At 38.3% G+C, this 24,357-nt stretch overlaps 1 protein-coding gene across 3 annotated transcripts in view; it reads left to right on the forward strand.

The window, feature by feature from the left end:
- The window catches only part of LOC129717900 (uncharacterized), a 201,648-nt gene that overhangs the window by 95,287 nt on the left and 82,004 nt on the right, over positions 1 to 24,357 (forward strand). The gene's annotated exons all lie outside the window — the stretch shown is intronic.

Genomic DNA, 24,357 nt, shown 5'->3' on the forward strand with positions numbered 1-24,357 from the left:
GGGTTATGGCCTTGGCGGTACAGACAGTCTGGTCTACTGTTTTAGTGCCAGTTCTTAACGGCGGGCATTTTTCTTGAACCATTTTGTGTAAAAGAAAACAACTACATAGTCGAAAACCATTAAACTATTGATTTACAGTATTCCTATGTTTGACGTTTTTATTCACTTTAATTCCATATTTTTTCAATTTCGTAACTCCAATTTTAAATAAAATATAATTTTGGAATTGATGATACCATGATTTTCTGAAACCTTAAAACATAGAAATATATCCTTCTTTGATCACAAAATCCTTAATTTATGGAATCCTAATATTTTCAAATACTTGAAAAATAAAGAACATCAAAATCGCTATTTGCTAAAAATTTTAATACATGAATTTCTTTGAAATCTACATCTCTGGCATCCAAATTGAAGTACACAAAGGTCGCTTTTTACGCGGGGGATGCGTTCCAAATTTGTATGGACCCGCGTAAAAAACGACTTTTTTGAGTTGCAAATATAACAAAGAAAACGGTCCTAAAACGTTCAAACCTCGTTTGAATATGATAGTGGCCAGTCTAGAGACCAAAATGCAATATTTTAAATTTTGAGTATTTACACCAAAAATTGTGAATTTTTTTGAAAACTGATATATGATCAATCGTGGCCTAAAACGGAAAACGTGATTGAAATGAGGTCGATATCTTGTACCATTTTTGAGTAATGGAGGAAATAATAAAGCAACCCGCGTAAAAAAACCGCGTAAAAAGCGACCTTACAGAACCTTATTGAAAAATATTAAAATGCTACTTCCGAAATCATTAACCGAAAGTCCTAAAATTCTACATGTTCAAAATACCAAAATCAAATAATCCAGGGTTGCGGATGTCACAAATCCCTAAAATATAAAGTTTATTGAGTTCTGAAATACGAGAATCCAAGAGTTAAAATTCCACGTTCATTTCTTTCAGATGAATGCTTAAATCGTAAATCAAAAATTATGACTTTCCAAAATCCTCGAACCCTTAAATAACTCATTTCTTAAAATCTTCAAATCCCATATTAGTATTAGTATTAGTAATATTCTCATCATTTTCTATTTCGGCCTTTTCTGGCCTTCAGAAGGCGTTTTCAGCGATTCTGAGCTTAATTTTGGATCATATTCTTTTTAGGCCTTTTCTGGCCTTTAAAAGGCGTTTTCGGCGATTCTGAGCTTAATTTGGGATCATTTTCTATTTCGGCCTTTTTCGGACTTTTTTGGCCTTTAGATGGCGTTTTCGTCGATTCTAAGCTTAATTTGGGATCGTTTTCTTTTTTGGGCTTTTCTGGCCTTCAGAAGGCGTTTTCGGTGATTCTGAGCCTAATTTGGGATCATTTTCTTTTCAGGCCATTTCTGGCCTTTAGAAGGCGTTTTCGGCGATTCTGAGCCTAATTTGGGATCAGTTTCTTTTTAGGCCTTTTCTGGCCTTCAGAAGGCGTTTTCGGCGATTCTGAGCTAAATTTGGAATCATTTTCTTTTTAGGCCTTTTCTGGTCTATAGAAGGCGTTTTCGGCGATTCTGAGCTTAATTTGGGATCGTTTTCTTTTTTGGCCTTTTCTGGCCTTCAGAAGGCGTTTTCGGCAATTCTATGCCTAATTTGGGAACATTTCCTTTTTTGGCCTTTTCTGGCCTTCAGAAGGCGTTTTCGGCGATTCTGAGCCTAATTTGGGATCAGTTTCTTTTTAGGCCTTTTCTGGCCTTCAGAAGGCGTTTTCGGCGGTTCTGAGCTTAATTTGGGATCATTTTCTTTTTAGGCCTTTTCTGGCCTTTAGAAGGCATTTTTGGCGGTTATGAGCTTAACTTGGGATCATTTTCTTTAAGGCCTTTTCTGACCTTTAGAAGGCGTTTTCGGCGATTCTGAGCTTGATTGGGGATCATTCTTTTTAGGCCTTTTCTGGCCTTTAGAAAGCTTTTCCGGCGATTGTGAGCTCAATTTGGGATCATTTTCTTTTTAGGCCTTTCTTGGCTTTTAAAAGGCGTTTTCGACGATTCTGGGCTTAATTCGGGATCATTTTATTTTTAGGCCTTCTCTGGCCGTCAGAAGGCGTTTTCGGCGATTTTGAGCTTAATTTGGGATCATTTTCTTTTCAGGCCTTTTCTGGCCTTTAGAAGGCGTTTTCGGCGACTCTGGGCTAAATTTGGGATCATTTTCGTATTAGGCCTTTTCTGGCCTTCAGAAGGCGTTTTCGGCGATTCTGAGCTTAATTTGGGATCATTTTCTATTTCGGCCTTTTCTGGCCTTCAGAAGGCGTTTTCGGCGATTCTAAGCTTAATTTGGGGTCATTTTCTTTTCAGGCCTTTTCTGGACTTTAGAAAGCGTTTTCGGCTAGTCTGGGCTAAATTTGGGATCATATTCTATTTCGGCCTTTTCTTGCCTTCTGAAGGCGTTTTCGGCGATTCTAAGCTTAATTTGAGATCATTTTCTTTAGAAGGCGTTTTCGGTGATTCTGAGCTTAATTTGGAATCATTTTCTTTTTAGGCCTTTTCTGGCTTTAGGCGTTTTCGGCGATTCTGAGCTCAATTTGGGATCATTTTCTTTTTAGGCCTTTTCTGGCCGTCAGAGACGTTTTCGGCGATTCTGAGCTTAATTTGGGATCATTTTATTCTTAGGCCTTTTCTGGCCTTTAGAAGGGGTTTTCGGCGATTCTGAGCTTAATTTGGAATCATTTTCTGTTTAGGCCTTTTCTGACCTTCAGAAAGCGTTTTCGGTGATTCTGAGCTTAATTTGAGTTCATTTTCTTTTTTGGTCTTTTCTGGCCTTTAGAAGGCGTTTTCGGCGATTCTAAGCTTAATTTGGGATCATTTTCTTTTTAGGCCTTTTCTGGCCTTTAGAAGGCGTTTCCGGCAATTCTAAGCTAAGTTTTGGATCATTTTCTTTTTATGCCTTTTCTGGCCTTCAGAAGGCGTTTTCGGCGATTCTAAGCTTAATTTAGGATCATTTTCTTTTTTGGCCTTTTCTGGCCTTTAGAAGGCGTTTTCTAAGCTTAATTTGGATTCATTTTCTTTTAAAACTTTAGTTTTTCGTAAACCATAATGTACTTGATTCCTTCGATCTTTAAATCCTACAATTTTGAAATCTTTGAATCTTCAAATCCTTGATTTTCTAAATCTCTCAACTTCTAAGTCTTTGAATCCTTGAATTGTTAATTCTTAGAATCCTCAAACTCTCAAATGTATAAATTTCTAACATCTAAAATTTTCAAAAACTCATCATGAATTCCTGAAATTTCCAATTTCCTAAATTCCTCAATCCCTTACTCGCTTGTATCAGTAACTAATTAAATCCTTATATTCTCGAATTTTTGAATCCTGAACTACATAACACTCCCAAACTCCAAATTTTCAATTTTTTGGATTTTCAAATTTTTAAACCCACAATTAGTTACAAAATCCTCAAGTATTGGGCACCTTATACTTCAAAATAGTAGGAGATCGTAAAAAAATTCAAAACACTAAGAGCTTTGGATTGAAAAATCCTGAAATTCAAAAATTATTATAACTTTTTTTTTTCCAAAATCCTTTGCGAGTCCTTTAAAAAAATTGAAAATTTCTACAATCAATCTCAAAGTTCTAAACGATAAAGTGCTAAAATTTCCAAAACCTAACATTAAAGTTTAATAAGCTTCAAGAGCACACTACTTTTCATCTCAAAATTCTTTAATATTAATATTTCATAGACTGCCGTAGATATTTTGAATTTTGAAATCCTAGTGTCTTCCGATTATGAAAATTCCGGAATAATAAAATTGCTGTGTGATGCGATCCTCATTTTTAAACAAAGATATCTTTCTAAATGTTTCTATTTTTTACATTATTTAGAATATCTCTGGATCCTTTATTTCTAGATTTTAGGATCGTGAAATTTCATTTAAAAAAAATCCAAATCCTTGAATTTGAGAAATTTTGAACTCGAACAAATCCTACATTTCCATTTTTTTTTTAGGAGGCTTGTACTGCTGCATTCGTTCCGTTACTATTTTTGGGTAATAATTCATAGAAATGTTTTAAAATTCCAAATTGTTAAATTAAGTTTAAACCTGAAATAAATAACATATCATTAAGTTTTTAAACATTAAATTTGAAGATTCGATAACTTTTTAGCTCAGTTAGTCAAACCGTAGCGTAGGCTTTCAAGTTTTAAATCCACGAGTTCTAAGACTCATAAATAGTAATTTAACTGTTCGCCAAGGTTTAAAAATATATAAATATATTTCTCTTTTATGTTTTGGCGCTTGCTGCTGTGGAAGTCACTTTCAATGCTCTTGCAATTTTTATTTGGCGTACAGAGTTTTTTTTTATTGCAAGACATAAATCCTTATTCAAGCAGTTTCGCAGTAGTCAGAAAATTAAAACGATACACAAAAAATTTAATGTGAATAAACGTTCAATTTAAAATGAATCATGCGTCCGATTATCGAACTATACTTTTGTTCAGCTGTCGCAATAATAATTGCTAAAATGCAGCAAAATGACCGAACAAATTATACGGGGAACATAAATAAAACTTAAACCATAAACACGCATGTTATTATTGTATCGCTTTTAACGATGATGCATCGGTATTATGGAGGAAGTTTTTAATATTTATCGAGATCATAATAACTTGATCTTTAGTATTAAATTGAAGAGGAAAAAAACACGCTTTAATTTTCGTTGCATGCTCCTGTGTAGCAAAGCGTAAAAATGTGCAAGGACATGTCTCTGTCGGACTTCGAGGCCGGATCGGCCTCGGACTCTTATGGCGTTTTTGCATCAAAGTGAGCAAAAACTGTGGCCGGAAAGTTTTTCATAGACTGACCCAAAATAATTGAGCAAAGGATTCTTTTAACCGGTTGTGCATCGTGTTATGGTCACTCTATAAAAGTTATTCTCCTGCTTTGTTGTCCTACACAGCCGAGTGAAAATATTCAGAAAATAACATGATAATCACATGTAGTGGTTCTGCTGCTGCTGCTGCTGCTGCTGCTGTATGTGGCACAGGATGTTGCCTTGTCATTGTCACCAGTGTCGTCCTTTTTTTTTTGCTGCCTCTCGGTTTCCTCGTTACGATTCCAGCTGAAGGTTGGCTATGCAAGCGTCGTCGTTGGAGACATTCAATTTAATTGAAAACAACGGTTAACAAGCGAGAAAATTTATGATAGTGAAATAACACCGTGAAGAAAAAAAAAGGATCCGAGAGAGTGTGTTAAAGTAAGGCTTCAACTGGAGCCAACCATAATACTTTCAACTCACTTGTAAAGCAAAAATCATACTTGAAATCAACTGAAAACAAGTAAATTCTGACGAACGCTGAACAATGCTTAGAAAGTGCCTTTCAGGAGATTAGTAATTAAAATCCATAGTCTAGACCTTCACGCGAATACCACGCGCCTTGGCTCCATGAATCTGCTCAGAATTTCAATTCCAAAGTAACAAACCAGCTTTTTAATTAAGGCACACAAACCTCCGCCCACCGTTTCCCCTGAGTCACGAAATTGCGGAGAAAATCAACGGGGAGGCACGTAAACACCAGCAACAATTGTTCCCAGCCTGGAGACGCGTTGAACATAATTTGATTATAGAACAGGTGCACCCGAAAGGGTGGCGACAAAAGCCGGTAATTAATCGGAGCTTTCTGGGCGGAAATCCTTCCCCCCGTGACAACCCGTACGCGTATGCAATTCAGCTGACGACAACGCGAGAAAAGAAAATCTGGCTTCAGTGAATTAGCACTTCATCGCTGTTCCATCAACGTTTTGAAGCATTTGACAGCTTGATTCTCTGATGATGACGGCGCTAACCAAAAAAAAAACAAAACCGTCCTTCCTGGGTCCCAGCAGGACGTCATCCTGTTGGCAGGATGCGAACTTTTATTTGAAGTGCAGTTCACCGGATGCTTACAGCACAGGAAACTGTCTCCCCTCCCCCAGTGGTCGTAAATTACGCGGGGTTAAATTGAAATTGTAGGATTAATAATAAAACTATGCAGTTGAAACAAAAACACGGCAGCTGGGCAGGCAGGCGAGGCCACACAGAACACGACACAATTATCCTGAGCTGAAGCGCGCGCGAGTTCAGTCAGCAGCAGTGCCATGGATTAAACCGCTCTGCCTCTGTGTGTGTGTGTGTGCTCGGTACCGTGGATTATGAAAAGGAAACTCAATCTTGCACAAAATTTCTCCACCTGCAGTCGTTTTGTGCTTAATGCGTTCTTCTCCTTCCCCACCACCAACTCTTGGGTCTTTTGAGTCTTTTAAGTCTTTTGAAATAAATTAAATCTTACTAAGCCATGAGAAAGGTAGCGTGAGGGAGTTTTTTTTTTGTTCTGAATTTTGATTTAATGTGCGTCTTTAAACTGAGATTGTTTTTTTTTTTCTGTCGTCAGTCGAGTGACCAAGCGAGGAAAATCCTCGGACCGGAATTATGAGGCTCATGATGAAAGGTTTTCGTGGATTTGAGGTTGTTTAAATTTACGAGCTTAAAAAAAATAAAAGAAATAAAAGAATTTTAAGATTGACATGGATTTATAGATTTATACGCTTCACGGCTTCTCAATTTACTTGCACAATAATAACTCCTGTTTTAGTAAAGGGGGCAATGTATGCAGTTTGCGAGGATGCGAAAATGAACGGGAATAGAAGGTGTGACTTTAGGCTTAGAAAAAATTTTCCCTCGTCCAGACGGGACACGAACCCGCAATATCCGTTGTCTCCGGCAAGGTGTTTCAGCCATTAAACTACTGGGAAAGGTATAACTAGTTCTAATCCAAAGTCGAATAACCCTCTACTATTGTGTTCCCGTATCTCAGCACGCCACGATCTGGACGAGAGAAATTTTTTTCTTAGCCTGAAGTCACACCTTCTATTCCCGTTCATTTTCGCATCCCCGCACACTGCATACATTGCCCGCTTTACTAAAACTTAAAATGTAAGTCATATGACAAAAAATGAAATTAGTTCGTAATGTAATAACTCCTATGTTTAAAAGAAATTATGTTTTGAAATTCGGAATATTTGTATTTTATTTAAACTTTGAGATAAAAAAAAAACTTAGGTTTTCATGATTATCTATGAATTTTGGTACTTCAGTTTCATCAGATGTAAAAATTTGACATTGAAAGATCCTGAATTTTTTGATTCTTCGACTATTTCAGTTTTGGAATAACAATTTCGAAAATTTAAGCTTTAAAACTGGAAACTTTCAGACGTTCAGAATTAACAGATATCACGATTTTGGGATTAAACAAAAACTATCTATATTTTTGCATTAAAGATTTCAGGATTTTGTAGTCCTAGGACTCTGTCAATTTAAGATGTTTGATTTCGGGTATTCCAGTATTCAATTAAACTTGAATTTCAACGATTCTATACAATCTTCGGGTTTTCTAGTGTTTTGGGAGACACACGATTTTTAACACGATTTTTTTGCGTTTCGAGATTTTAAAACATTAATATCTTCGAAGATGATAAATTTCAGATTCGAGAATTTTTGGAACAAACTTGAATTTCAACGATTCTATACAATCTTCGGGTTTTCTAGTGTTTTGGGAGACACACGATTTTAACACGATTTTTTGCGTTTCGAGATTTTAAAACATTAATATCTTCGAAGATGATAAATTTCAGATTCGAGAATTTTCGGAACAAAGGATTTTTAGAAATAAAAATCCATCCATTGGATTATAATGTTAGAATTTTTCAATGGTGAGATTTTTAACGTTCAATGGATTTCAGGAAAACACGAAAAAAACACGATAATCTATTTCCCTTGAAAAAGGCCAAAACCGCTGGCCGAAACGTCGGGCAGTAGAAAACACCCGTTTTGAATACATGACAGACTGCGTAGCCGAAACCCAACCCAGAAGATAAGATTTTAAAATTTCGGATCACAGAAATTTATTATTTTCAGAATTAAGAATTCTGAGAATACAGAATTTAGGATCTTGAAATTTAAAAAAAATTGGATTTCATGAGTGTTGTACTCCAGAATTTTTAATTTCGAGAAATTTTGGATTCTACAATGTAGAACGTTGAGATAAACGAGTTTTAATGCATTGGGTATGAAGACTCTCAGGAGTTTAATGTTTAATGTTCGGAATTGAAAGATCTAGGATTCTAGAGTTTTTATTCAAATTTAATTTTTAAGAAGTACGGGTTTTGGGGTATTTTGGATTTCTACATTCTGTGATTGCAGCCTTTTAAGATCAAAAAACTCTAGGATTGTATTTTCTTTGGATATTGATCAATTTTATAATTTTTCGTTTTCATAATTTCATTTTTTTTCTGAAAATAGGATTCTTTTGGTATTCAATACTTCAAAATTACAATGAAGTTTTATTTTTGGACTCCAATACCTACAAATTGCATTCTTTTGTTATTTTAAAATTGAGCAAATCGATTTCATTAAACAACTTAAAACAAAACAAATATCTGGCATTAGAATTAAACCTTTCAAGAATTTTACACTTTGAATTTTTTTTTTTTGAGATTTCATGATTTCGATACTTCCAGATCGACGTGATTCATAATTTTGAGTTCCTATAATTTAAAACTAAAAAATCTAAGAATTTTAAATTCGTGGAATTTTAGGGCCTAAAACTTTTTAGATGTAAACAGCTCAGCGTCTTAGTGTTAATGAGTATGAGATTCCAATAATGTCGGGTCTCCGGATCATTTAATATTATTGGATTCTGTGATTTGCGAGTTGAAGCCTTTTGACCTTTTAGGATTTTAAAATCATATCAGATTATTGTTAGATCAGATTTTAAGGATTATTTCCAAAAATTACGATCATTCTACGATTATTTCTAGAATTTTAATAATGTGAAACTTCAGTATCCTTGGATTGTAGTTTCTCAGAATTTAGAGATACTAGTATTCATCGAATAGAGAATATTAATATAGAATATTTTGAAAGTCTCGTTATTTGTTATGATGAACCAGCACATTAACCCTCTAGTGCCCAAATTAATTTTTAGGCGGACTTCGAAAAAATCACTATAAAGGACATTTTTTAAGTCCTTATTGAAGCGTTTTAGAGGTTTGACTGAAGACCGTCTAAAGGCGACACTGGGTACTAGAGGGTTAAGCTAAGCGCATCGTTTACCAAAACAAAAGCTGTTACAAACGTTGCCCTTTTCTTCAACATCCCAGTGATTTCTCCAGGAAGTGCAGAGGTGTTCCCGGCTTCTAATGAAGCGAGTACCTCGTCAACATATTTTCATACACACTCCTCCATTGACCTGCATTCGGATGTGGCCGGTGCTGGTATTGCCTAATATAAAGGTTAAGGTCACCAGTTTTTACATTGCAATGAGGATGCATGTTAGTCCCAAACATCATCCGTTGGTTCCGTTGGAATGGAATAGCAACCGCGGGTGGTCAATCATGCTCATGCTCATGCTCCAGGATTATAAGTAACGTTTGCGGTAAAAAAATGGACAAAAATTGCCGATTTTTCATGGGTTTACCTTTAATCACTCTGACGAAACTACTCATGTATCATCAATCATAGTAACCCATGAGTTAGCAAAAAAATTTGATAGCTCCATCGGTCAAACTCTAACTGTGATGGCGAAAAAAATTAAGCTACTCCGTTCAGAAGTGTGCACGTTCACAGAACGGTACCCCGGCACGTCAAAAACGGACATCGTGCGGCACTTTGTGGACGCCGGGTATGCCCGTTCCGGCATCTACAACTTCTTGACACTATTGAACAACGATCAGCGCATCGAAAGTAAGCCCGGTTCCGGATGGTTAACGACCCTGAGCGACACGAAGCTTTAAAGGATGCTGAAGAGGAAGACCGAGGGAAAAGTGGCTAAATCGCTGCGTGAACTTGGCCGGGAGTTTGGTGCATACGGTAAAACAGTGAAAAAGTATCTGGAGAACATGGACATACATGTCAGGAAGCGGCAGTCCCGTCCACTAGTCTCGGAGGTGCAGGCAATTACGCAGCGACAGCGGTTGAATAAGGTGGTCAAGTCGATTTTCCCGGCGAATCGCGACGTGGCAGTGGTGATGGACAACGAGACCTATCTTACTCTGGATGGCAACGATTGGCAGGGCGCTTCATATTTAACCTCCCCCACGAAGAAAGTGAGCACCGAGGTGAAATTTATTTCACAGACCATGTTCCCCAAGAATGTGCGGCTGTGGCTGACAATCAGCGAGAAAGGGATGTTGAAGCTGCTCTTCTTTTGCTCCGGGCTGGCCGTGAACGGAGAAATTTATAGTACGAAGTGCCTGCCAGAAGTTGTGTCGTTCATCGAAGAATACCATAAGGGCGAAGACACGGTGTTCTGGCCAGATTTGGAGTCGGCCCACTACTCGAAGCGATCGTTGGAGGAGATTAAGCGGCTGAATATCGATGTGGTACCGAAGTCGGCGAATCCGCCCAACGTCCCCCAGCTGCGTTTCATCGAGAATTTCTGGGCAAACTCGAGGCGCAAGATCTATTCCAACAATTTTGTCACGAAAACGGAGGAGCAATTAATAAAAGAAAACGAAGAATGAGCTTAAAAACATGCCTACACGCAATTTATCCAACTCAATTATCTGTCTTAGCTTTCTTTCATCACCATCTGAAAAAAGTCCATTTTTTACCGCAAACGTTATGAAGATTTTAAGCTTCTAGTATTTCAGCATTTTGAGATTTCAAACCTTAAATGATCTGGGATTCCGAAAATTAACGATTTTTGGACTTCAGGATTGTTAAGAGACTTAGAATTTCAGGATTCCGGTATTTTTCACCATTTCTGCATTTTGAATATTCAGTATCTTAGATGCTGGGAAACAAAGCAGTAAAAATTTGAAATTCCAAGGATCTTGACATCGGGATTACCGGATTTCAACATTTTAAGATATAAGACTTTCAAGATTTTAACATTTTTAGATGTAAGGATGTTGGGAATTCATCTCCCAGCTGATCTCGAGGTACGATGCTGGCCTAACAAGCCAGTCGTCGTTGGTTCGAGTCTCGGCTCGGGAGAGACTGTTAGAGTCAGTAGGATCGTAGCGCTAGCCCCACAATTGTCCTGTACACTTAACCGTTGGCTGCGAAGTCTGTGTATAAACAGAAGGTCGAGTTCCGATACGGAATGTAGCACCAAGGCTTTGCTTTGATGTTGGGAATTTGAGATCGCAGCAATTCCGTACTTCAAGATCTCAGAACTGTGAGGTTTTTGTAATTACCGAATTCTTGGATTTGTGAATTTGCGATCTTTTCAGGTCAGTGGAATCAAGGATTTTAAGATGTTTGAATTTTGAAATTAAAAGTGTTCAGATTTTTCAAATCTCAGACTTTTTTTTGCTAAGGTTTTCAAAATCTTGGAATTCATGGTTTTCAGATCATGATTCTATAATTCTAGATCTCGAATTTCAGGTTTGGATTAAATATCCCAAATTCGAAAAGTTTTGAGATTTAAGGATTCTGGAAGTTTCAGGATTTTAGTTTTATAGTATTTATTGTTTTGGAACCTTCGGATGTTAGGATTGTAGTATTTTAAGATTCTGTGAATTCCGCATGAAAACAGTTCGATTTTTAAGAATTTATGAATTCTTTAATTTTAATATTATTAGTTTTCATGGTTGTAGTTTCTTAGAATCTGAAACTTTTGGTGCTTAGGATTTCTAGTTTTGCGATTTTTTGTGTTTTAAGGAGAATAGAATTTTTAAATGTTTAGTTTTGAATATATTGAAGCTATAGATTTTTACTAAGAATTCAATGTTTGGATACTGATATATTTGAACTTTGTTATGTATGGATCTAAAAATTTTATTTTATTAGGATCTTAATAAGATCTATTTTTTCTTACCTCCGAATCATTTCGTTGAAAGATTTTAGGAAATTCAAATCTAATTTGGGATTTTTGAGGGTTTAGCGTTAAATTCTCTCGGGATTTTGGGTCTTTTTGTTTCTAGGATTCCGTTTTTAGATATCTTTTGATTCTAGGATTTAGTGATTTTTTGATTTTATATTTCAGAGATTTTGAATCTTTTGGTATTAGTTTGAGACTTTTAAACTTTCTGTTTCTAGGATTTTGATTGAGTTCTAATATTGCGGGTTTGTGAAAATTGCAATATAGAGGAGGACTTACAACAACAACAACAACGACATCGGGGCTAAAAGTGGTCTCGATCAACTAGATTAATGAGTTGAGAGAATTCGTTATCGATATTGTTTTTGGCACATTTTGCATGTGTAGGATAAGTACAACGATACACCGCGCCCCAGTGCTGAGCCGAGAAAATTTCCAGCTCGAAAAGATCCTCGACTCAATCGAACCCGATATCACAACCGTGTGGAAGAGCTAGCCGACCGACATCGCTAACTACAGAGCCACGGGGACCACTCCATTGGGGTGGGCTTATGGATTTCAAATTTCAGGATCTCAGGATTTTTTGTTTGGGATTTTTTAGATCAAAGAATTCCGGGATAAATGGATTGAAGTATTTTTTAATTTAGGATTTGACATATTATGATCTCGGAATTTTAATTTTTTTCGAATCTCAATAACTTAAAGCTTAGAAGTCTCTTTTTGTAGAGCTAGCTTTTAGGATTTTAGGTACGCAGGATTTAGGAGTTTAAAAACTTCTGTATTCAAGAAATACAGAACTGTTCCTTGAATTATTTTGAATTCTCGAGTTCAAGAATTTTGGGATTTTGTGAAATTTCAAGAGGGAGAAAACGAAATTTCTGAATTTTAAGAGTTTGGAATTAAAACATTTCCAGATTTTACGACTTTTTATGATTTCGGAAGAAAAATTCAGGAATTTTGAGATTGGGAGACTATAGAAAGTACAAGGATCTGAGAACCAGTTCGCGAGAGCCGCAGCCATCTTTCTGAGGGATGTTGTTTTGAAAATTTCAGCGTTTGTTTGTCTATTCAAGTCATAAAGTTATGCAAAATTTAAATTTTTTCATTGAGGTTATGGGGTAAAACGGCCTTTAAAACTAATATGTCCAAAATCATCCAAATACTAAAAAGTGCAATAACTCCTGCTAGACTTGATGGGTTTGTCTGAAAATTTTTGGTATTATTCTACACTAAGAGTACTTCAAAACGCATGGTCACAACATATGGCAAAGAGACATCATCACGAAAAAATGCATTTTTCTAAAAATTGTCAATTTTCAATGGCATCCTGCTCTTCTCAACATCGCTAGAAAAAATATTTGAATTTGAATTTGAATTTGAATTTGAATTTATTCTTCTAGTCTTCTAAGTGATACATTGGTGTAAGACACAGACATTCCAGTTATACCTCTGGAGGTTAGGTACGTTATTTGCCGTGGCTTAAGCCTTGGAAATAATCACGACGAAAACACCATAACTTCTATGCTTCCCCAGTGAGCCACTGGCTCTTTGAAGGGGTGGCTTTTTCCTCAATTGCTAATTATTTGGCTAGAGGTGAATATATTACACTAAATAATTTTCAACATTTGATTTTATAAACTGCTTAATTTTCAATTTGAATAGGAACGCATTTTCGACACTTTTGAAATCATCCGGTATGTTGTTGTAAAGAATTGGTCGTATATAGGCTATTCTCTTCTTCCCATAATTTGTGCGCGGTCTTTGCACCGCGATGTGATGAGCCTGTCTCGTGTTATGGTCATGTGCTGTTTCTTGAAAGTTTATTGTGGAGATGATATCGCACGCAACCAGTCCTCACGGCGTGTGTGTAAACCAGTAGTTGCTGATGATACAATCCAAGTACAGGCAAAACTGTGACACGGTTATCTGAAAAAAGTGAGAGTGTCGGATATAATCGAGGTAGTTTATATATCGTCTCTAAGCAACGGTTTTGAAGAACTTGGATTCTTTTAAGCCGTTGGTTCGCGGCCGCACCCCATACAACCGCAAGGTGCTGAAGGTGTGCATGGAAAAACGAATAGTAAAGCTTCTCTAGTGCTTTTTGTGGAGCGAATTCGCAAACTTTTCTTATCAGCCCACACATACTAGACAGTTTGTTTTCGAGGGTATCTAAATGATGGTTCCAGGTGAGTGACGGATCCATGACAAGGCCGAGATACTTGAATCGATCCACGCAAGGTATTTATTCTCCATCTACAGCTATGCATGCTGGATGGTTCACTTGTTTATATATAGAGTGGAACCACATGAAACATGTCTTCAACAGGTTTAGTGATAACAAGTTTGTTTTAAAATACTTACGCAGCTTTTTGAAATCGTGGTCAACATGGGCTATAATATTTTCTTGAGTATCACCTTCATAGAACGCTGCTGTGTCGTCTGCAAACAGCCTGATAACACCTTTCAAACCGATGGCCGGTAGATCGTTGATATATATCAAAAAAAGTAAAGGCCCAAGGTTGCTCTCCTGGGGAACACCAACAGTTACCGGCAAAATAGAACTTGCGCCACCATGAGCAGACACAAATTGGGACCGATCCGATAGATAGCTACACAACAAGTTATTTGCAACTCCACGAATACCATAAATGGCTAGTTTACGCAGCAACAATTCATGATTCAAGGTATCAAACTGTATATTGTTGTGTTTTGTAGAGTAACTCAAGATCTTTTATGCCATGTATAAGCCAAGTGTGCTAAATGGGGTGAAACGACCCTAGGAGATTAAAAAAAAACACCAAAATCGCTAATTACATTTACATTTCCTGCTAGACTTAATAGATTCTGCTGGAAATTTGATTAACCACTCTACCTTACCAGAACTACCAACTTTACCAGAAGATAAGCTATCTGGGGTAAAACGTTCCTTGAAAAAAAATGTCATCGGTAAACGCCGTCAAAATCACCAGAACTTCAAGAACTCGGGTTGGACTCGATAGATTTACTGACAATTTTGATTATTACTCTAGTTAAATACGAACTTAAGGGCAAAAGTGACAAAAGTAACAAATAGATTTACATTGCGAAATATTTTTCTCGGAAAATACTTGGCGATTTATGGGGTGATATTTTCTCTGCAGAAAAAGTTCCAGAACCCGAAGCTAGCATTTTATCAAACAACTTTTATTTGATATAAAATGCTGATGCATCATTTGGAAACTGACTAAAAAGGACTAAAGTTTTCATTGACTTTTTCACTAAGTTTCTAAACTCAATGAAGAAAATTAAAGTTTTGCAAAACTTCCTATCTTGAATAGACAAACCAACGCTGAAAATTACAGCTCAATCGGAGAACATCAAAACAACGTCCCTCAGAAAGGTGGTTGCGGCTCTCGCGAACTGGCTCTTAGGTTTAAAGTATTTCAGCATTTTGAGACTTCAAAATTTATTTGGACTTAAGATATCTCAGAAAGGTGGTTTTATGATTCTGGTAATTTCATATCTTACGATTTTTTTTCATTTTCAAATTTCTTTGATTCGAAATTAGGAAACGTTGCAATGAACATTCAACCGTTAGAGGGTTTTGACCACAGGATTTCAGAACTTATAGACTGTGAGACTTCTGGAAATCTGGATTACCGGATCTCATCATTTTAAGATTTTAGACTTTTAGGTTCGAGATTTAAGGTTGTAAGGTTATAGGATTTTTGAGTTTGTAGCAATTTTGAACTTCAGGATTGGCATTCTTTAATTTCAGGATTTGTAAATTTTTCAGGTCAGAATTTTGTGATTGTTAAGTTTCAAATTGAAAGATTTTAGTAGAAAGCCTAAAATCTTCCGATTTAAAATCTCAAAAGGTTTCTGGGTTTCGAGACATCAAATGTCACGTTCTTGAGATGTCAGCTTTGGCGATATTGTGATTTTAGGATTTTAAAAATTTTCGAATATTAGGATTTAAATATGTTAAAGTTACAAGCTTCTGTAATTCAAAGTTTTGGATACTGATATATTTGAACTTTGATATTTATAGATCTGAAAGTTTCAATTTAAAAGGATTAGGGGCCATCCACATACCACGTGGACAGTTTTGGGGGAGGGGGGGGGGTTGGCTAATGTCCACGGTCCATACAATTTTTTGAGAATTTATATGGGCAGTTGTCCGCGGAGGGGGAGGGTCAAAATCGTTAAAAATCTGTTCACGTGGTATGTAGATGGCCCCTTATGAGGATTTATCTCTTTTTCACTTGCGAATTTTCGAGTCAAAGAATTTTGGGATATCCCAATCTTAATGGGGCTTTTAAAGTTTTAAGATATTAGAATTGAAATACTTCTAGATTTTACGATTTTTCGATTCTATGATTCCAAAACTAAAATTAGGGAATTTGAAGATAAGAAGACTAGAAAGACTAGCTCATAGTTTCTTGCTATTTTTGTTTTTTCGGTATCTAGTAATTCTAGAATCTATTTTTCTATTGATTTTTGTATGGGTTTTGGTATATGAGATTTTGAGATTATTAGTAGTAAAAAAAATTTAATTTTAAGTATCATTCTGGGATATGGGATCTCAATCACTTTCAAGATTTTAAGGTTTTATGTTGTGAAAGTGTTGATCCCAGGGTTGTGAAATTTCCGAAATTTTAGTATTTTTGGATTTTGGGATTAGCATTTTTTTCATTCAGGGAATTAAAGATTTGGAAATCTTAGAACTTCGATTTTTTTTAGACTGTTCATTTCGTATAATTTATAGGCTTACGGTTTTTGAAATTTTAGATTTTGGGGATTTCGAATTTTGAAGTTTTTTGGTCTTAGTCTTAGGATTTTTGAGTTTTCTGACCTCAAATCATTTCGGGCTTTGTGATTTTAGGATTTTGGATGTTGGGATTTCAACTTGTTAGGATTATAGGATCTTCGATTTCTAGTTTAATATTATCTTGAGGATTTATTGTTTTGTTACCTTAGAATTTCTCGGTCATTTTTGAATTGAAAAAAAGTTTAAATTAAAATATTTCTGGATTTTACGACTTTTCGAATTTTAGAATTTCAGAAGGAAAATCTAGGAATTCTGAGATTAGGAGGCTATAGAGAGTAAATAATTTTGAAAATTATAGGTTCTTATTATTTTTGTTTTTGGGTGTCTTGAGATTATAGGCGTTAGTGATTTTTATAACTCGAACGTTCAGAATTTTGCGGCTTTTGTACTCCTAAGATTTCAAGGTTTTGGGGCTTTTAAACTGTCTGCTCAGAAAAATTACAGGGTTGTAAAAAATGCTACATTGGCTTGCTCATTTAAAATTTCAGGATCTCTGGAGTAGAGATTTTTTAGGTTTAAGAATTTATGGATAAATTTATGATATAATTTCACGATTTTTGAATCTAATCTGATTTTTTCCATGGACTTTCTCACTGCGACCACAATCTTTGTTCTATTGTACGATATGTCCGGGTGCCTGCTGTATCCCGCACTTTTAATCAACTATTCGACAAAAGCGAAAAAAAGTGCTGTCCTACTGCTCGAAGAGCTGCCCTAGAAAGATTATAGTTATGTAAATATTTCTATGAAATTTGGCGTCAACTTAGGTGAGAGTTCGGATAGTATTTGCTCACCGGGTTCATGGCATCAACGTTATGTTTACGAAAAAACTCATTTCAGTCTCTGCAAAAATTTTAGTGGTTGGGGGAACCAATATTACTAGAAATGGCTAAATCGGATTGTTTCGGGGGTGAATAGACGAGAAATTTATCCGGACTGGCGGCGAACACTTCCCGGCACTGTAGTACTTTGACCGACCAAACGAAATGCAAAAAAGCGAAGATAAAAATGGTTTTCGGACCGACGACTAATAACTTTGTAGGAATGCGAACTTTACTCTACGATGGTTCTATTTGTTCTGTCTCATACATTGTTAACAATGATTTCCGTTGGTCTCTTGTCTGCGTGTGTGCATTTTATAGCGAAAGTGGATCAAAGTGAGTAGATGTAGGTAAGTATAATTCTGGGATGATTTGTGTTTGTTTATAATATTATAGTAAATTCTAATTTTTCTTTTCAGGCATTTAAATACAAGTTGCTGTTCTCAACATGCCGGCCGCCATTGAAACCGTCCGTTTCAACCGACAACCACTTCGGAAGTTGATGTTGATGTTGATGCGTCTACCTCGTCGTCGGAATCGATTGGAAGGACCGCAATCTCCGTGACCGCTCGCTTGAAGTCCTTCGAAGCCGTTCTGACTACCACGACTCGGACTCGCCCGTCCGAACCGGGGATAGTTTCGATGATACGCCCGAGAGGCCATTGTAGTGGAGGGTAGTTGTCTTGCTTCAACAGCACCAATTGACCCTTGCGGACGTCTACTGCCGGGCGCCTCCTCTTGCTACGCTGGTGCAGCTGGCTCACGTAGTCCCGCGACCAACAACGCCAAAGATCTTGGACCGAGCGTTGCATGTCCTGCAAACGGGTGATGCGATTAGGGGACTGGTGAAGTAGATCAGGCTCAGGAATAGAGACAAGAGGCTCTCCAATGAGAAAGTGCCCTGGGGTCAGAACGGAGAGGTCGTTAGGCGAATCAGAAATGGGAACAAGAGGACGGGAGTTCAGGACTGCTTCTACTTGAGCAACGACCGTTAGGAACTGGTCCATTGTGAAAGCCTTTTGTCCCATGACGCGACGAAAATGGTACTTAAACGATTTCACTCCGGCTTCCCAGATGCCTCCAAGTGTGGAGAGCGGGCTGGAATGAACCGAAAGGTGATGCCATTGTCCGCACAGTAGAGACCCCATTCCGCCGACTGGAACTGCCGCAGATACTCTTTCCGCAGCTGACGCAGCTCACGATCTGCTCCGACGAAAGCGGTTGCATTGTCACAGTGCAACTCAAGAACCCGACTGCGTTTGGCGACGAAGCGTTTGACGGCGTTTATGCACGCGGCGGACGACAGATCAGCGACGACCTCGAGATGCACGGCCTTCACCACCATGCAGACGTACAACGCGGCGTACACCTTAACGGACGAGCCTTTCCCAATTAACGGACGAACGAGAAACGGCCCACAGTAATCCATTCCCGAGTACGTAAAAGCTCGAGCTGGTCTGAGGCGAAACGACGGATAAGGTGCCATAATCTGATTTCCTGTTGTAGGATTGCACCGGAAGCAGGTGACGCATCGTCGAAAGACCTTACGAGCCAACTCGCGACCCCGGAGTGGCCAGAATCGTTGACGGATGGTAGCGAGCACAAGCGACGGTCCACCGTGAAGTGTCTGAAGGTGAACTGACCTGGCGATGAGGATGCTCAGACTATGTTTAGCTGGAAGCATAATCGGAAAGCGTGTCGAACGGTGCGTTTAAGTTTTTCAATCTTCCGTCCATCCGCAGTAGTCCGAAATCGTCCATGAATATGTTCAGGTTTTGTAGTGCCGACTTCGATGCGACTCTGACTGTGTTCTCGGTCTGCTTTTGACTAAGTAGTTTAACTTCTGTTGGGAATTCCTGGCGCTGGGCGAGGCGAACTAATGATTTCAGCGCACAGTCCACTTCTTGAGGCGACAGCGGGGACAACACGCGTTGATCTTTCGGAAGCTTGCATTTGTTCCGAAACCGAAAGCAGTACGCGACGAAGCGCGTTAGCTTGGCTAACTCCGAGAATGCACTAAAGATGTTTCCGTTGTCTTGTAGTAGATGCAGGGAAACCAACATACGCATCTCCTCCTCCAAATCCGTTTTATTCGGCATCGAAATCGGACACTTTGGCCATTGCTCGACGGGGAATTTGAGATACTTTGGCCCATGCCACCACAGCTTGTCGTAGATGATCTGGCTTGCAAGTAATCCTCAGGAGATATAGTCGGCAGGATTTAGATCGGTCGGTACGTGCATCCACTGCGCATCCTTCGTTAAGCGTTGGATCTCTGCGACCCGATTCGACACGAAGACTTTCCAGGAATTCGATCTGGATTTGATCCAGTGAAGTGCGATAGTAGAGTCGGTCCAAAATGTGACTGGTCCAGTGATGTTGGTGTCAGTTCGTAAGCAGTGGACCAGTTGACTCCCGAGAAGTGCTGCGCGGAGCTCCAAGCGTGGAATTGACTGTCCACGAAGAGGTGCGACGCGAGATTTCGACGTGAGCAGGTGTGAATGACGCTGGCCATACTCATCCAAAGATACGATGTACACGCAGCATCCGAATCCCTTCTGCGAGGCATCGCAGAAGCAGTGTACTGAGTACTGGCGTTCTGTATCCTTGTTCCACAGGACCCTTCTTGGAACCTGCAGCAGGATAAGCTCCCTAATGTCTGCACGATACTTCTTCCACCATACGGCTGCTTCTTTCGCAAGCTCAGAGTCCCACGACATATGTGCTGCCCAGAGAGATTGGATGAACATTTTGGCACTGACCACCACAGGTCCTAGAAGTCCAAGCGGGTCGAATAGTTGGGACATCTCCGACACGACAATCCGCTTGGTGACGACCTCAAGCTCTGGAAGAGCGGGAACCTTGATTTTGAAGACGTCATGCTGGTGAGGGAACCACAACAACCCCAAAGTTTTGACGGCTTGCGAACGATCGAGCTCCAATTCTGCTGAGGTCTCCCAGAGTTCTTCTGGGACTTGACTGAGGACTGTCTTGCAGTTGGATGCCCACTTGCGAAGTACAAAACCACCGGATTTCATCATCTCCCTCAACTGCTTGCAAGTTTCGACCATCGTGTCATGGTCATCATGTCCGGTGAGAACGTCGTCTACGTAGGTGCCTTTCCGTATCACTGGCACGGCCAGCGGAAAGCGATGTCCTTCGTCTGTAGCTAATTGATTTAAAACGCGAGCGGCATGGAATGGCGAACTTGCAAGACCGTAAGTGACGGTTTTAAGTTGATACTTGCGGATTGGTTCTGACGGATTGTTGCGCCAGAGAATTTGCTGGAACTTTCGGTCATCTGGGTGAACCCACATCTGGCGAAACATCTTCTCCGCATCGGCGGATATGGCGAATCGTGGTAAACGGAAGTTGATGATGGTAGCAAACAGAGCTGGCTGAACTGTTGGTCCGACGTAGAGGGCATCATTCAGCGACAAGGAAGCAGCTCCACGACATGCACCGTCGAATACCACTCGTATTTTTGTGGTCGTACTCTCTGGACGCTGGATGGCATGGTGGGGAAGGAAAAACTGTGGGCTACGCGACGCGACGGGACTCAACTCCATATGACCCAACCTCTCATACTCCTCCATGAACTCAGAATAGCTTTTACGAAGATGTTTATCAGTGAAGAACCGTTTTTCCATTTGCTGGAACCTTCGAACAGCGGCGGGGTATGAATCTCCTAGCATTTCCACCTTGTCTTCTTTGAGTGGCAGACGAACGACATAGCGGCCCGTTTCGTCACGAGTAACAGTCGATTGAAAGTGTTCTTCGCAGAATTGTTCGTCTGGCGTAAGAGCTTTACCGTCATCAAAATTCTCGATTTCCCAGAATCGTTGAAGCATGGTATCAAGCGTACCTTCTACGCAGAAGTGGCAGGACTGTGTGTCAGTGACCTCTAAGGTCGGCTGCTCTATCTTTCCACAGACGATATAACCCAGAACCGTTTTCTGCAACATGGGATAGCCAGCGGCAAGAGAGATTTGCTGGTTTTCGAGAAGCTCGAAAAATAGACCAGCTCCGATTATCATGTCCACACCTTGGCTTATGTTAAATTGCGGATCAGCCAGTGGAAGATTTTTAGGGATCCGCCAGCGAGAGATATCGATGTGGTGACTAGGCAGCGAGACGGTAAGCTTCGGCAGTACTAAGCAGTCCAGTTGGGTCATGAAATTTTCGAAACGAGATGCGAGCGAGACGGTTACAGCATAGCGAACGTTAACTATCGATTGTCCGATCCCACTGACTGGCGAATTCAGTTACGTTCGTGTTAAACGAAGCTTTTGGCATAGCGCTTCGGAGATGAAACTTGGCTGTGAACCGCTATCCAGGAGGACTCTGACGAGGACGTATTTGTTATCAATATTTTTCACTTTGACCACTGCTGTTGACAAAATGACTGTTGACTGCCGAGGTTGAGTCACTATTTCTGCACTTTGACAGGCAGTGTGAGGAGAAACGACATCGACCGACGAATGTGGGATAGAATTACCGCGCGACGACTGCGATCGAACCGACGAATTGATAGGTGGTGAGGCAACCGCGAGCTCCTGCGACGAAGAGCCTCCGAGGAGGTTTGGAACAAAATGCGACATTTGGCACGACTGTGAAGTAGATGCTGCCGCGGGTTGGTACACTGTGGGCTGCTTGATTGTTGCCACTGGTAGTGAACCAGAAGCCGACGAGAGAGGTGGCAGGTGTAACAATGAGTGGTGCTTCTTAGAGCAGCTTTTGCAGGAACCGCTGGAACAGTTTTTCGCTTGATGTGTTCCCTTGAGACAGTTAAACTTCTAGGGTTTGACGTCGTGTTTCAATAATTTAGGAATTAGAGAAATTAAAGCAATTGAAGAGTTACGGTTATTAATTTTATTGTTTCAAAATCCAATTGTCTGAGTGATTTCAAGATTCAGGGTTAAAAAAAAGTACTCCAGACTTCCGAGGTTTTGGAATGTTTGAATTACTAATTTTGAGTGTTGGTATTAACGGATTTTAGGATTTCATGCATTGAGGAGTTCAGAATTTTGTTATTTTCTGATTTTGGGATTTAGAAATTTTGAGATTTTTAATATCTAGGATTTCAAGGTTTTAGAGTTTTGGAATTAAAATGTCTTAACATGGTAAATTCGCAAAAATTACAAACAATCACAGTTCAAATGTTTGGTAATTTTGGAAAAAAAAAACATTCGAATATTACTCTAGTACTCCAAATTTTTGTAATTTCATTATCCTAATATGTTAAGGTTTTACGACTTTTAGTTTTGAGGATTTTGGGATTTCAGAATTTTACGAGTTAAGGCTTATGAGGTTATGGGCCTTTAGGATGTTTGAATGGTATCAAGATTTTGAAATTTTGAAATTTTCGACCTGTATTATGTAATTTGAATTTTAGGATTTCAGCATCTTAGGATTCTACAGTTCTTGAATTTTATGAGTTTGAGACTTTGGTAATTTATATGGTGATTTTCGAAGCTCAAGATTTAAATGAGTTTAAAATTTTAGATTTTTTGGGTTTTCAGATTGTAAAATTTTAATGTTTTAATATTCCGTATTCGAATTTCAATATCTTAAGGATTGAAATTTTTGAGCTATTGGCGATGGAATGACGGGATTTGAAAACTTGATTATTCTACAAGACATGAATTCCATGATTTGAACGTCTCAGATTGTTCAGTTTCCTAAACTTAGCATTTTATTTCGGAGCGTGGGGTTCTTAAGATTTGTGTATTCCAGAATTTCATAGTAAGAGTTCTCAAGATTCCAGGACACCATTTTTTTTTAATTTGAAGTTTTCAGGTTGAATTTCAAGATATCAAAATTGTTTAGCATTTCAGGATTTATGCATCGCGATTTAACGATTGAGGAATGTTAGAATTTTGTGATTTCGGAATGTTTATCTGGAAGGATGTAAATATATTGGGTTTTTAGGAATGAAAACTTCAACATTTCGAAGTTGTATTATTTTTGGATTGCTTAAGATTCCAAGATTTGCTATTTTAGGTCATTGAGTAAAGGTATAATATTTTAGATTTTAGAAAATTTTAAGGTTAAGGGCTTTGAGACTCTGCTGTGTTAAGATTATAGTGTATAATGATTTCAATAATTCAGAATATTGGGTTGTTGAAGTTCTAAGAAAGATTAAATTATCTTAATTCTGAAATTCTCAGATTTCTGAATTTTAGCAATGAAAAATTTTTTGGGATTTATAATTCTAGATTGTGTTTTTAATGTTTTAAGATTTTATTGGTTTACAATCACAAGAAATCACGATTACAGAATGTTGAGAATTTAGTAGTTGAGGATTTTGAGATTCCAAGATCATAAGATAAGGAGCATCTTAGTATTTCAGAAATTGTAGGATTTTGGAAGCTACGGATTTTGACCAATGATTTGGATTTGAGAATATTCATCATGGAAGGCATTTTAAATTACAGATACAAGAGTGTAGGCTTCAAGCATTTTGAGAAAATTTCTGAGGTCCACAACTTGACCACTGAAGAATTTTGAATACTTTTGAACGATTTCTGGATTTCCAAAATTCAGGATTTTGGAAATCATGTATAGTTTTAGTATTCAAGATTCCCGGATTTCGTCATTTAAAGATCGTAGAATTTATGATTGGGATATAAAATTTTAATAATCTCAAGCTTCGAGATTTCAGGGCTTAATTTTCTTTTTGCTATACCTTTTTTATTTTTAGGTGATCCTCAGTACAAGTCAAAGCTTTCATCATGTCAGGGAAATAAAATTTCTTTTTTTAGTATGAGTTTTCAAAATTTCGGCACCTTTGTATCAGAGCCTGTGGCCTTCTGGAATTTTGCATTGTGGGAATTCTAAATTGCGAAACATGAATATTACTGCTCATCCAGAACTTTCGGGGATTCGAGTTTTAGCGTTTACGGGT

Source organism: Wyeomyia smithii, chromosome 1, assembly GCF_029784165.1.
Source record: "Wyeomyia smithii strain HCP4-BCI-WySm-NY-G18 chromosome 1, ASM2978416v1, whole genome shotgun sequence".
NCBI classification, from domain to species: domain Eukaryota; kingdom Metazoa; phylum Arthropoda; class Insecta; order Diptera; family Culicidae; genus Wyeomyia; species Wyeomyia smithii.